Below are 15407 nucleotides of genomic sequence, written 5' to 3'. Positions count from 1 at the left end.
TTCATAGAGGTTGTGAATAGTGTCTTCTTTATAGAAATTCATCACAGTGCCTACCACAGTGTTAAGTTTTGAGCAGATGCCAGGCAATAGTGTATTAACTCCACTGTTCCCTCCCCTATTTCCATCTCCATCCCACCCCTCTATTGAGTTACCCTATACTTTCTCAGAGCTACTCCCTAGCCCACCCAGTCACACAAAACAAACTGGGCCATTATTCACAATAGCCAAGATTATGGAAACAAGCCAAATGTCCATTGATAGATGAATGGATAAAGAAAATGTGTTGTGTGTGTGTGTGTGTGTGTGTGTGTGTGACGGAAGGTTATTCAGTCTTAAATAAAGAAGGAGATATTACCATCTGTGACAACATGGATGAACCTTGAGGACATTACGCAAAGTGAAATAAGCCAGTCTCAGGAGGATAGATACTGGTAGTCAAAGTCATGGAAGAAAAGATTAGAAAGATTAGAGTGGTGATTGCTAGGTGGAAGGAGGAAAGAGGAGTGATTGTTCAATGGGTATAAAGTTTCAGTTATGCAAAATGAAGAGGTTCAGGAGATCTGCTGTACAACATTGTACCTATAGTTAACAACCCAGCACTGTGCACTTAAAACTTTGCTAGGAAGGTATATCTTGTGTTAAGTGTTCTCATCACACACACACACACACACACACACACAAGGAAACCGCTGGAAGTAATAGATATTACCTTGATTGTAGTGTTAGTGTCACAGGTATATGCATATGTCCAAACTCATCAGTAGTGCGCACTGAACACGTGCAGGCTTTTGTCCATCAATTATACCTCAACACAGCTGTCCTTTTAAAAACCCACAACAAAAATTAAGTTTTATAATTATGCTGTGTTTCAGGAATGGTGTACATTCATTTAACAAATATTTAAGCACTAACATGATGTAGCAGAGAAGGCAATGGCACCCCACTCCAGTACTCTTGCCTGGAAAACCCCATGGACAGAGGAGCCTGGTAGGCTGCAGTCCATGGGGTCGCTAAGAGTCAGGCACGACTGAGCGACTTCACTTTCACTTTTCACTTTCATGCACTGGAGAAGGAAATGGCAACCCACTCCAGTGTTCTTCCTGGAGAATCCCAGGGATGGCGGAGCCTGATGGGCTGCCATCTATGGGGTCGCATAGAGTGGGACACGACTGACGTGACTTAGCAGCAACATGATGTAGAGCACTGTTCTAAATATTACAGATGCATACCAAGGTGATTTAGACATAAGCACTATGGGAATACCAGACCACCTCACCTGCCTCTTGAGAAATCTGTATGCAGGTCAGGAAGCAACAGTTAGAACCGGACATGGAACAACAGACTGGTTCCAAATAGGGAAAGGAGTACGTCAAGGCTGTATATTGTCACCCTGCTTATTTAACTTCTATGCAGAGTACATCATGAGAAACGCTGGGCTGGAGGAAGCACAAGCTAGAATCAAGATTGCTGGGAGAAATATCAATAACCTCAGATATGCAGATGACACCACCCTTATGGCAGAAAGTGAAGAAGAACTAAAAAGCCTCTTGATGAATGTGAAAGAAGAGAGTGAAAAAGTTGGCTTAAAGCTCAACAGTCACAAAACTAAGATCATGGCATCTGGTCCCATCACTTCATGGCAAATAGAAGGGGAAACAGTGGAAACAGTGGCTGAATTTATTTTGGGGGGCTCCAAAATCACTGCAGATGGTGACTGCAGCCATGAAATTAAAAGACTCTTACTCCTTGGAAGGAAAGTTATGACCAACCTAGATAGCATATTAAAAAGCAGAGACATTACCAACAAAGGTCCGTCTAGTTAAGGCTATGGTTTTTCTGGTAGTCATGTATGGATGCGAGAGTTGGACTATAAAGAAAACTGAGTGCTGAAGAATTGATGCTTTTGAACTATAGTGTTGGAGAAGACTCTTGGAAGTCCCTTGGACTGCAAGGAGATCCAACCAGTCCATCCTAAAGGAAATCAATCCTGGGTGTTCATTGGAAGGACTGAGGCTGAAGCTGAAACTCCAGTACTTTGGCCCCCTGATGCGAAGAACTGACTCATTTGAAAAGACCCTGATGCTGGGAAAGATTGAAGGTGGGAGGAGAAGGGGACGACAGAGGATGAGATGGTTGGATGGCATCACCGACTCAATGGGCATGAGTTTGAGTAAACTCCGGGAGTTGGTGATGGACAGGGAGGCCTGGTGTGCTAGTCAGACACAACTGAGCAACTGAACTGAACTGACACAAAGGAGATTCCAGGCAAACAGAGTACATAAGATACACATATAAGAAAGTCTGATACAACTAGGAAGGTGATCCATATATTTTGCTTCTGGAAGTCTAAGGAGGGAGAGGCTGGTTTGGGACATGCTGAGTTGGAAACAGTGCTGGAAGAGCAAATAACTGAGGCAAGAAAACAGAAGAGCGTATACCAGGAACAAGACTTTGTCTGGAGCATACGATGTGGGGAGAGAAATAGTTTAAAATGAGGTTGGAAGGTAAAGTCAGATTATAAACACTACCAATATTGTGCTAAGAAGTTTGAGCTTGACCTCAGTCTTTGTATGACTCAAAGCGTGCCAGATTCTGTGGCAGTAAGAACTCCAAAGTCAGTGACTTAAAACAACAGGTTGATTTCTTACTCATACTACATATCTATTGAGGGCAGTCCTAGGGGCCCTTCACTCGTAGACTCAGACCAACAGAGCAGCCACCACCTGGAACCAAAGGGACAGAGAATAGGGCAAGGTGTACGCTGGCTCTTAAAGTTTCTGCCCCAAGATGCCATACATCACTTCTGCCCACATTTTATTGACTAAAGCAAGTCACGTCCACACTTAACTTCAAAAGGGTGGTGAAGTATGATCTCATGTGCCTAGAAGTAGGGAGAACCAGATATATTTAATAGACAGCTCTAATGGTCACCACAGTTTGTTCAAAGAAGGAAGATAGGGTTGTATTCAGAAGTCAGAAAAATCACTTTAGCACAGTGATCCCTGAGTTGAGAAGATCCACTAGAGAAGGAAATGGCAACCCACTCCAGTATTCTTGCCTGGGAAATCCCATGGACAGAGGAGCCTGGTGAGCTACAGTCCATGGGGTCACAAAAGAGTCGGATATGACTGAGCAACTAAACAACAACAATATGGGTTGGATTGGAGGGAAGGCTAACCTGGAGGCAGGGGGCCTAGTCAGGAGGCCAGTGCAGTGATGCAGGCAAAAGACAGTGGTGGTCTGATCCACAGCAAGGAGGGAGAATTAGAGAGAAAGGGAATGATCATGAGATATGTAATGAGGTATTAAGGAGAAACAACGGGACTAAGCCAAAGTGCTGTGACAGAGGGAGTCAGAGTAAATAGGACTGCGGCTGGTAGACATAGCTGGTGGGCAGAAATTGCAGTGGTGGCCAGGGCTATTGGGGTATGGCTGGTGGTGGAGTGGAGTTCATGGACAGATCTATTAGGCATGGCTTAATGGGCGTGGTTAGGGCTAATAAGTGCAGTTGGTGGTTGTTGATTATTGATGGTGAGCTATGGATGAGTGTGGGTAGTGATAGCCAACATGAGAAAGAGAGTATCAGGAATTTAGGCTGGATGGAAAGGTAGCAAAGAGCCAAATAGAAATAGGAAAGGCCTTGACCACCATGGCAAGAGATGTAAGTTTAATTCATGAAGACAATAGGAACCACTCAATTATTTTAAATATATCTGCCTGCTGCTGCTGCTGCTGCTAAGTCACTTCAGTCGTGTCCAACTCTGTGTGATACCATAGACGGCAGCCCACCAGGCTCCCCTGTCCCTGGGATTCTCCAGGCAAGAACACTGGACTGGGTTGCCATTTCCTTCTCCAAAGCATGAAAGTGAAAAGTGAAAGTGACGTCGCTCAGTCGTGTCCGACTCTTAGCGACCCCATGGACTGCAGCCTACCAGGCTCCTCCATCCATGGGATTTTCCAGGCAAGAGTACTGGAGTGGGGTGCCATTGCCTTCTCCTATATCTGCCTGAAGATGCTTCAAATACACGGACAAATATAAAATGAGACAAGTACATGTAGAGTAAAGCCAAGGGCACTGAACCAACCAATATGTATTTGACAGAGCACAAGAGCAGAGGCTGGGCTTCCCAGGTGGCACTAGTGGTAAAGAACGCACCTCCTAATGCTGGAGATATAAGAGATGTGGGTTCAATCCCTTGGTCATGAAGATTCCCTGGAGGAGGGCATGGCAAGCCACTCCAGTATTTTTTCCTGGGGAATTCTTAAGGACAGAGGAGGCTGACGGGCTATAGTCCATGGGGTTGCAAAAGAGTCAGACATGACTGAAGAGACTTAGCGTGCACACACACACATGAGCAGAGGTGTGGGTTATCTAAAGCAGACTGTGTTGTTGTAACTCATATCAGACATTTGACTAGACAAAGGTGACTTGGAATGCTTCCTGGTTCCTCAAAGAGGATTTCTGCCCCCCACCCCATTTTTTCATTTCATTCTCACCTTTCCAAATCATTTCCTACCACTCACTGGCATTATTCAACTGTTGAGCATGCCCATGGTAGCACCAAGTTTAGAGAAGGCTCTTCAAGCCAAAAACAGCCTTTGTGGATGGACCTCAAAATCTGGCCTTGGGACTTCCCTAGCAGTGCAGTGGATAAGAATCTGCCTGCCAATGCAGGGGACTAGAGGAGAACATAGGCAAAACACTCTCTGACATACATCACAGCAGGATCCTCTATGACCCACTTCCCAAAATATTGGAAATAAAAGCAAAAATAAACAAATGGGACCTAATTAACCTTAAAAGCTTCTGCACATCAAAGGAAACTATTAGCAAGGTGAAAAGACAGCCTTCAGAATGGGAGAAAATAATAGCAAATGAAGCAACTGACAAACAACTAATCTCAAAAATATACAAGCAACTCCTGCAGCTCAATTCCAGAAAAATAAACGACCCAATCAAAAAAATGGGCCAAAGAACTAAACAGACATTTCTCCAAAGAAGACATACAGATGGCTAACAAACACATGAAAAGATGCTCAACATCACTCATTATCAGAGAAATGCAAATCAAAACCACTATGAAGTACCATTTCACACCAGTCAGAATGGCTGTGATCCAAAAGTCTACAAGCAATAAATGCTGGAGAGGGTGTGGAGAAAAGGGAACCCTCTTACACTGTTGGTGGGAATGCAAACTAGTACAGCCACTATGGAGAACAGTGTGGAGATTCCTTAAAAAACTGGAAATAGAACTGCCTTATGATCCAGCAATCCCACTGCTGGGCATACACACTGAGGAAACCAGAAGGGAAAGAGACACGTGTACCCCAATGTTCATCGCAGCACTGTTTATAATAGCCAGGACATGGAAGCAACCTAGATGTCCATCAGCAGATGAATGGATAAGAAAGCAGTGGTACATACACACAACGGAGTATTACTCAGCCATTAAAAAGAAAACATTTGAATCAGTTCTAATGAGGTGGATGAAACTGGAGCCTATTATACAGAGTGAAGTAAGCCAGAAAGAAAAACACCAATACAATATAATAACGCATATATATGGAATATAGAAAGATGGTAACAATAACCCTGTGTACGAGACAGCAAAAGATACACTGATGTATAGAACAGTCTTTGGGACTCTGTGGGAGAGGGAGAGGGTGGGAAGATTTGGGAGAATGGCATTGAAACAAGTAAAATATCATATGTGAAACGAGATGCCAGTCCAGGTTCGATGCACGATACTGGATGCTTGGGGCTAGTGCACTGGGACGACCCAGAGGGATGGTATGGGGAGGGAGGAGGGAGGAGGGTTCAGGATGGGGAACACATGTATACCTGTGGCGGATTCATTTTGATATTTGGCAAAACTAATACAATTATGTAAAGTTTAAAAATAAAATAAAATTAAAAAAAAAAAAAAAGAATCTGCCTGCCAATGCAGGGGATGCAGGTTTGATCCCTGGTCTGGGAAGATTCCACATACCACTGAGCAGCTAAGCCCATACACCACAACTACCAAGCCCACATGCCACAGCTACTGAAGCCCGCATGCCTAGAACCTGTAGTCCACGACAAGAGAAGCCAGCACAATGAGAAGCCCGAGCACTACAGTGAAGAGTAGCCCCTGCTCACCGCAACTAGAGAAAGCCCACACAAAGGAACAAAGGCCCGATATAGCCAAAAATCTAATTTTTAAAAAATCTGGCTGTAGTAGGGACTTCTTTGGTGCTTCCATGGCCAAGACTCCAGACTCCCAATGCAGGGGGCTTGGGTTCGATCTCTGGTCAGGGAACTAGATCTCACATGCCTCAACTAAATGTTCATATACTGCAACTAAAAAGATGCCACATAAAGCAGCAAAGACCTAACACAACTAAATAATAAATTTAAAAAATAAATATTGAAAGGAATCTGGCCTTGGTGGAAAAACCATCTGAGTTCAGAGAAACAGGAGACCATCTGATGACTGCTACAAGGAAATCTGAGAAGTTAGCCAAGGTTGGAGGAATGAAAGTCTCAGATCTGAAGCTGTTTTCACGAAGAAATTTAAATGCTACTGTCATCCCCAGGATTTATGTTAATGCAAACTACATCACACTTTAGAGCTCAGAAATTTGAGCAACAAGATGCAAAAAAAAAAAAAAAAACATAGTAATGAAATGAAAATTGGTCACTGGGATACTCATATTTAGTAGAGTTCAACAACTAAGTTGCAAGCAAGTGGTAATTCATATGTTTTAGCCATCGAAGCAAAATGAAATACGTTAGAAGCTGCTGATATGCTACATTTACATTTTTAGAACACTTTATAAGAAAAAAGTTTTAAAATCTACTTCTGTCAGCTACTTTGAAATAAATCAGAAAATAGTCTTTATGGAGCTCTTAGTGTAGTCTAAGAGAGGATAGGGAGGAAAAAGAAAAATGTTCTAGTTTGTAAAGAGCTATTTAACAGAGGTAAGGTAAATACATTTAAAGTGAATATTATAAATATGCATTTATACCCACAAATACACATGGCACCACCCCTTTTTTAGTGTTCTTGATGTGCCAGGCACCATAGTATGCAATTTGTACATAATATCTCATTAATCATTTCAACTTCCTTTGAGGTAGGTGCCTATGTCAGATGTTGTCTGTGGATATTTAAGTCCACATCCAAGTTTTTATATGGGCTTCTCCGGGTGGCTTAGATGGTGAAGAATCTGCCTGTAATGCAAAAGACCTGAGTTTTATCTCTGGGTTGGGAAGATCCCCTGGAGAAGGAAGTGGCAACCCACTCCAGTATTCTTGACTGGAAAATCCCATGGATAGAGGAGCCTCAGTTTCTATAATCTTCCCTGTACTATGAAAACCAGAAAACCTACATTTCCAAGAGTCTCCTGCCAGCTACGTTCCAGTTAGCTTTTGCCGATGGAAGACCCTTCCATGAGATAATGAAGCCGTTCTGCATTCGGATTCACCTTTCTCTCCTACTTCACTGCATAAACGCCAGGTATGAGCAGCAAAATAACTGCTCAGCCAAAACCACTAATGAATAGAATTGTGAGCAAGTACAGTGATCATGACTCTAAGCCACTAAGTTTTGGAGTGACTGGTTATGAAGCCAAGCAAACTGAAAAATCACCTACCTGTGAACAGACAGCACTGCTTCTTCAGGCTTCAAAGATGTGAAGTTCATAGCGTGCAAATGTTGGTTACTCCACGCCTGAGAGAATAGCATTCACTGTCAGGAAAAATACAAACAAACATTCCCCAACTAGTTCAAAATACATTCTGCCTAGTTGAAAAACTTCAATCAACTACTTAATACCACCTGGTGCTAAACAGGTGGTAGATGTTTTTCCCCCCTTGAGAGAGATGAAAAGTTATTTTCAAAGACTTTTTTCAAAGAAATTTTTATGATTTATTGCTTCAATCGCCTTTAGAGGGCAAATAAATATTTAATTCTAACGTGGCCTTAATTCTTTGTGTGGTTTCATCTCCTATTCCCCAATTATAAAGAGGAGTGAATCTTACTTGTTAAAAAATTACGTTTCTAAGATTGCCCTTTAAAATTCCAGCTAAAATAATTCACACTCTACTTCTTTCATGTTTAAAGAGTGTGCATTGCCCAGTGTCTTGAAGGAGATGACACAGCTGATGCTTCTTAAATCCCCAGTTCAGCTTTCATGAAATCAAAAAAGGCCTTCTGTGGCTTCCTAGGAAGACAAAAGATTCCATTTCCAGCCAAAGAAAGGATAACTGTTCTGTACTGTAAAGATTCAGGATATCTTGTATCAAGAGTCTTTGAAAATCTGAAGCTCTAATAAGACATTCAAGTGAAATCTCTCACAGAATACAATCTTTAGCAACCATAGAATCAAGTTAGAATGAAAAATGGGACTTTTCCATGTCTAGGATCCTTTTTATCAGAATTGTAAAGGTTTTGTTTCACTATTTTTCAAGGAAACAACTTACCATACTCTTGGGCTTTTTTTCTCCTGGGATTATTAACTCAGTTGATTTGTGCTTATTGTTAATGAAGCCAAGGTCTTGATGAATTATCTCAGTGTCAGCCATTTGGGCTTTCCATAGGCAGACTACATCCTTAACTCCAACTTCAATCTAACCCCTGATCTTGGCCAATCATTTTCCACTCCAAAAGGACAAATGATATTATGGTTGCCTCTGTACAATCATTCCCACCATGGAAACAATCTCTGTTTACCATGTAATAATGCTTGTCTTTACCTGGGGAAGGTTTAACTGCAGCAAAAAGTACTAACTTGAATTTGGGGCCCTGGGATGAGTCCATATAAAGCATATTTACAATGTTTGAGGGGAAAATGATGAGCTGCTGTAACAACCATCACTAACAATATAGTGATTTTTTTAAAAAGGTGATCTCTCTCTCTCTTGTAATATTTGGAATATAAGCACACAGGATCATCAAAAAAGCAAGAGAGTTCCAGAAAATATCTACTTCTGCTTTATTGACTATGCCAAAGCCTTTGACTGTGTGGACCACAACAAACTCAGGAAAATTCTTAAAAAATGGGAAAACCAGACCACCTGATCTGCCTCTTGAGAAATCTGTATGCAGGTCAGGAAGCAACAGTTAGAACTGGACATGGAACAACAGACTGGTTCCAAATAGGGAAAGGAGTATGTCAAAACTGTATATTGTCACCCTGTTTATTTAACTTCTATGCAGAGTACATCATAAGAAATGCTGAGCTGGATGAAGCACAAGCTGGAATCAAGATTGCTGGGATAAATATCAATAACCTCAGATATGCAGATGATACCACCCTTATGGCAGAAAGTGAAGAGGAACTAAAAAGCCTCTTGATGAAAGTGAAAGAGGAGAGTGAAAAAGTTGGCTTAAAACTCAACACTCAGAAAACTAAGATCATGGCATCCAATCCCATCACTTCATGGCAAATAGATGGGGAAACAGTGGCAACAGTGACAGACTTTATTTTGGGGGGCTCCAAAATCACTGCAGATGGTGACTGCAGCCATGAAATTAAAAGACGCTTGCTCCTTGGAAGAAAAGTTATGACCAACCTAGAGAGCATATTAAAAAGCAGAGACATTACTTTACCAACAAGTCTGTCTAGTCAAAGCTATGGTTTTTCCAGTAGTCATGTACAGATGTGAGAGTTGGACTATAAAGAAAGCTGAGCGCCAAAGAATTGATGCTTTCGAACTGTGGTGTTGGAGAAGACTCTTGAGAGTCCCTTGGACTGCAAGGAGATACAACTAGTCCATCCTAAAGGAAATCAGTCCTGAATATTCATTGGAAGGACTGATGCTGAAGCTGAAACTCCAATACTTTGGCCACCTGATGCAAAGAACTGACTCATTTGAAAAGACCCTGATGCTGGGAAAGATTGAAGGTGGGAGGAGAAATGGATGACAGAGGATGAGATGGTTGGATGGCATCACCAATTCAATGGGCATAAGTTTGAGTAAACTCCGGGAGTTGGTGATGGACAGGGAGGCCTGGCATGCTGCAGTCCATGGGGTTACAAAGAGTCAGACACGACTGAGTGACTAAACTGAACTGAACTGAGTCCAGGTAAGCAAGGTGCCTCTGACCCAATAATCATCAGCAAATCTTTTGACTCTACTTTGAGATACATCTGGAATCTGACCAGATGGTAGCAGTAGAGGTGACGAAAAGAGATCAGATTCCAGATGTGGTCAGATTCTGGATGTATTTCGAGGTAGAGTCAAAGGATTTGCTGATGAATGAAGGCTGAAAAAGACAGAGCAGGGTTGAAGACATTCATAAGAGTCGTGGCCTGATAACATAGAACAGGTCACTGAGGGAGTAGCAGACAGGACAGAGTGGGGATGGTTCAGATAGGAAACAGCATGATCTGGGGAATAGATAAAGGAGTATCCAAGGAAGGGAACAATGGGACTCCTCACTATTTTTCTCTTTTCCCCTGTAGATAAAAAAATGACTGAGTAAACTGATGGGCTAAAGAGAAGGGGGTCTGTAGAGGTAGCCACTCAGTCTGTGTACACTTGTGGGGGATGACTTTACACAGAGTTGCATTTGGTCTGAGGCACTCAGATATCAAGACAGTCAAGTAGGACAGGCCTATGTAAATAAGACAAATCAGCTTTCCTACAAAGAACATGGAACTGAGAGACATGTGGGCAGGTCTACCGTAATCCATAGATTAGCAGTTCCCCATGGGCAGCATTTATTTTGCCCCATCAGTCTTGACACTAATTCACACACCCCTGAAAGAAAAGCTACTGACAAAGCATTGAAACTCAGGGTGAAAATTTCCCAGGGAAGATAGAGGAAACACTTACATCACACACAACTACATCAACCCCCTCTTGACATATCTCTTTGTCTCAGCCTCTTTCCAACCATCCCACCAATGGGATATTTTTTCCTTCATCCCTTAGAGCTGCTTTGTTTCATTAATCTTACCTACTCCTGGACCTCTCATTCCTGCCTCTAACCCATCTCCATATTCTTCAAATTTGTAACTCAACCCGTTTTTTTTTTGGCGGGGTGGGGGGGAGGAAAAGAAGGATTTTCTAGTTACCATAATCTACTTCTTGGGTGAGTAGGGATGGAGGAGAGCTGGGAGGAATCACAAAAACTCTTTTTGCAGTAAGTGCTGAAGACTGTAACAAAAGACGTGTTCCCTAGCCTCTGGCATCCAAGCAACATGGCAGTGGATCACTGTAACCCAAGGTCATAATTGTTAGGACAGAAGTAAGCACAAGTACTATGGCATCATTAAGGAGAAGGACCTAATCCAGACTGAAGGGGTAGTAGTTAGGGATGTCCTTCCAACTTTTCTGAGCACCTACTATGTGCCAGACCCCATACCACACACTAGGGATATGAGATGAATCCTACACAGCCTCTGCCTCCAGAAGGACATCACTAGTTGGTGCCCTTGCTTTGCTGGTGCCCCAAGTAGGTGCTCAGGTCTGCCTATTGGGTGACACCTTTGTGCCTCCTGAGGCTATCCTTCACGACTGAGCTCAGTTTCCCCATCTGTCCACAGAAGGAATCTCACCAGGGCTGGGCAGAACCAGGACCACAACCTGAGGCTTTTGGTTCTTACTACATGAGACTTAGGAAGTCTTAGAGTCGTTGAGTGGCGACTCAAACACTTTGCTCTCATTGCTCATTTATCAGCCCAAATGTATTGTTAGTAGAAATAGGAGGCTGTAGGCATTGCACCAGCCTCTAGAGAATTCTAGGACCAATTTGCCTATTCATTTTTCCTGCCCCCACCTTCACAGTCATTACTGGGACCAAAGAAGCCGGATCTTCACTGCATTTCCTTGGAGCCACAGTGACATTCAGTGGCCACTGGAGGTTGATAAACAAGTGTCAGAGAAAGCACTTATCCTTGTGCTCCAGGATGGAGTAAGGCAAGTTTCCTAGCAATTTTTCCACTTCAGGCAGCAGAATCTGATTGGCTCCTAGTGTCACTTATGGAAATTTAGCATCAGGCTAATAGGCTGGACTCAGCCCAAGATCACTGCCTCACACAAGCTATTTATCCTCATTCAGTTGCCTTCACAGAAGAAAGAACATACCAAAAGTTTACATTATATTGCCAATTTTTAATTTTCTTCCTAGATAATGCTTCCTTAGTGCAAAAAAAAAAAAAAAAAGGAATAAAAACTTGAGAAACACAAACTGTTAAAATCATCCAGAACCTCACCACCCAAAAATAACCCTCATTAACATTTTAATTCATTCCCTTCCTGTCTTTCTATGAATCATTCATTGTTATCACTCAGTACACACATATTCGTTGCCTGCTTTCTGCACTTACTGATACACTGTGGACGTTTTTTCCTGTCATTCTTCTATACCATTATTTGTAATGGCCAAATAGTAATCCAATATATGTCTGTATTGTGATTCATGGATGTATCATTATTAGTTAACCAATTCCATCTTGTTAAAGCATTCAGATGGTTTCTAAGTTTGTAACATTAAAAAACAATTATTATAGGAGTTTTCTTACAAATAACCTGATTGTTTCCTTAGCATTGATTCCTGCAAGTGTAACAACTTAAAGAGCATTCACATGTAATACTTTGGAAACATATTGCCAAATCACCATTCAGAAAGATTAAACCAATTTGTTCTCCCATCAGCTGTATTTGAAAGTGCTTATTTCCTCATACCCAGGTCAACCCTGGGTATTATTCCTTTTCTTCTTTGACAGTGTCAAATGATAGGCAAAAAAATGGACAAATTTTTAAATGGCATGGCATTTTTGTTTACTTTTCAATTTTTATTATAAATGAATTTGAACTTTTACTTTTTCATTGGCTATTTGTACTTGTCCCCTTGGCAAGTGACCTTCCTTGTCTTTTGTCCTTTTTTTCCTATTAGAATATTTATCTTCTTTATTGATTTGTAAACACTCTTTAGTGTTAACCGTTTGTCGTACCATACAAATTTTTCTCAGCATGCCATTGTCTTTCTGCTTCTTTGGCATATAAAAGTTTGACTTTTATACATTGAAATCTATTTATCTTTTCCTTTATGTTTTCTGCCTTTGGTGCCATGTTTGAAAAGGTCTTCCTTTCTCCTAAATTATATATATTTTGGTTTTATCCTCTGCATCTCTTGTTAGTTTCATTTAACTATTTAATCCATCTGGAATTTATTTTGTTGCAGTGTGAGCTCAGGCTATATAACTTTATTGAATAGTGGTGCCACAGTTGTTAACTGGGAGTAAGAATAATTTCTCCTTAACGTTTTTTTTGCCACCTTCAACTATCTAGGTGAGAATTGGGAATAGGTAAAGGACAGACACAAAATAGCAAAAATGTTTTATTAGAATTAGCAACATCTTTGGAACCAGTCTCCTGTTCCATGTCCAGTTCTAACTGTTATTTCCTGACCTGCATATAGGTTTCTCAAGAGGCAGGTCAGGTGGTCTGGTATTCCCATCTCTTTCAGAATTGTCCACAGTTTATTGTGATCCACACAGTCAAAGGCTTTGGCATAGTCAATAAAGCAAAAATGGATATTTTTCTGGAATTCTCTTGCTTTTTCCATGATCAAGCAGATGTTGGCAATTTGATCTCTGGTTCCTCTGCCTTTTCTAAAACCAGCTTGAACATCTGGAAGTTCATGGTTCACATATTGCTGAAGCCTGATCTGGAGAATTTTGAGCATTACTTTACTAATGTGTGACATGAGTGCAACTGTGCGGTAGTTTGAGCATTCTTTGGCATTGCCTTTCTTTGGGGTTGGAATGAAAACTGACCTTTTCCAGTCCTGTGGCCACTGCTGAGTTTTCCAAATTTGCTGGCATATTGAATGCAGCACTTTCACAGCATCTCTTTTCAGAATTTGAAATAGCTCAACTGGAATTCCATCACCTCCACTAGCTTTGTTCGTAGTGATGCTTTCTAAGGGCCACTTGACTTCATATTCCAGGATGTCTGGCTCTAGGTAAGTGATCACACCATCATGATTATCTGGATCATGAAGATTTTTTTGTACAGTTCTTCTGTGTATTCTTGCCACCTCTTCTTAACATCTTCTACTTCTGTTAGGTCCCTACAATTTCTGTCCTTTATTGAGCCCATCTTTGCATGAAATGTTCCCTTGGTATCTCTAAATTTCTTGAAGAGATCTCTAGTCTTTCCCATTCTGTTGTTTTCCTCTATTTCCTTGCATTGGTTCCAAATAGGAAAAGGAGTACGTCAAGGCTGTATATTGTCACCCTGCTTATTTAACTTATATGCAGAGTACATCATGAGAAACACTGGGCTGGAAGAAGCACAAGCTGGAATCAAGATTGCTGGGAACAATATCAATAACCTCGGATATGGAGATGACACCACCCTTATGGCAGAAAGTGAAGAAGAACTAAAAAGCCTCTTGATGAAAGTGAAAGAGGAGAGTGAAAAAGTTGGCTTAAAGCTCAACATGCAGAAAACTAAGATCATGGCATCCAGTCCTATCACTTCATGGGAAATGGATGAGGAAACAGTGGAAACAGTGTCAGATTTTGTTTTGGGGGGCTCCAAAATCACTGCAGATGGTGATTGCAGCCATGAAATTAAAAGACACTTACTCCTTGGAAGGAAAGTTATGACCAACCTAAATAGCATATTCAAAAGCAGAGATATTACTTTGCCAACAAAGGTCCATCTAGTCAAGGCTATGGTTTTTCCAGTAGTCATGTATGGATGTAAGAGTTGGACTGTGAAGAAGGCTGAGCTCCAAAGAATTGATGCTTTTGAACTGTGATGTTGGAGAAGACTCTTGAGAGTCCCTTGAACTGCAAGGAGATCCACCCAGTCCATCCTAAAGAAGATCCATCCTGGGTGTTCATTGGAAGGACTGATGCTAAAGCTGAAACTCCAATACTTTGTCCACCTCATGCCTTTGTTGACTCATTGGAAAAGACCCTGACGCTGGGAGCGATTGGGGGCAGGAGGAGAAGGGGATGACAGAGGATGAGATGGCTGGATGGCATCACCAACTCTATGGACATGAGTTTGGGTAAACTCTGGTAATTGGTGATGGACAGGGAGGCCTGGTGTGCTGCAATTCATGGGGTCACAAAGAGTCGGACACAACTGAGCAACTGAACTGAACTGAACTGATAGTTGGGATTTTAGATGGGACCGGGAGGCAGGCCCAGTACAGGGAGATCCTGACCATTTAATTGCTTAATATGGTAGACAGTGTTGTAGATATTTGGTATTGGCCCACGCATCCTTTAATACCATTTCCTCCTAATGAGCCTTCTGTGTTGCAGAAAGTGGAAATCTGAAAACCACATTTCACAGTCTCTTTTACAGCTTGAGTTCTGGGTTTAAAATACCTTCCCCAAAATACGTGCATTCATGTGAGATCTAAAGGGCAGAAATGAAGCCAACACCACCTTCC

The 15407-nt window shown here is 41.7% G+C and overlaps 1 long non-coding RNA gene across 6 annotated transcripts in view; it reads right to left on the bottom strand.

The window, feature by feature from the left end:
• The window catches only part of LOC147341489 (uncharacterized), a 268296-nt gene that overhangs the window by 206102 nt on the left and 46787 nt on the right, over positions 1–15407 (bottom strand). For 3 of the 6 annotated variants that reach the window (XR_015159102.1, XR_015159103.1, XR_015159101.1), the window contains exon 2: positions 7636–7712. This is a non-coding gene — a long non-coding RNA (uncharacterized LOC147341489). Of the gene's footprint in view, positions 1–7635; positions 7731–15407 lie in introns of all 6 variants that reach the window. The other 3 variants (XR_015159099.1, XR_015159100.1, XR_015159098.1) reach the window with 1 other exon arrangement.

Source organism: Bos grunniens, chromosome X (assembly GCF_055505025.1).
Source record: "Bos grunniens cultivar Pamir isolate PY7600 chromosome X, Bosgru_T2T1.0, whole genome shotgun sequence".
Lineage (NCBI taxonomy): Eukaryota > Metazoa > Chordata > Mammalia > Artiodactyla > Bovidae > Bos > Bos grunniens.
The sequence above is the reverse complement of the archived record's forward strand: the minus strand, read 5'-3'. Positions and strand labels throughout refer to the sequence as shown.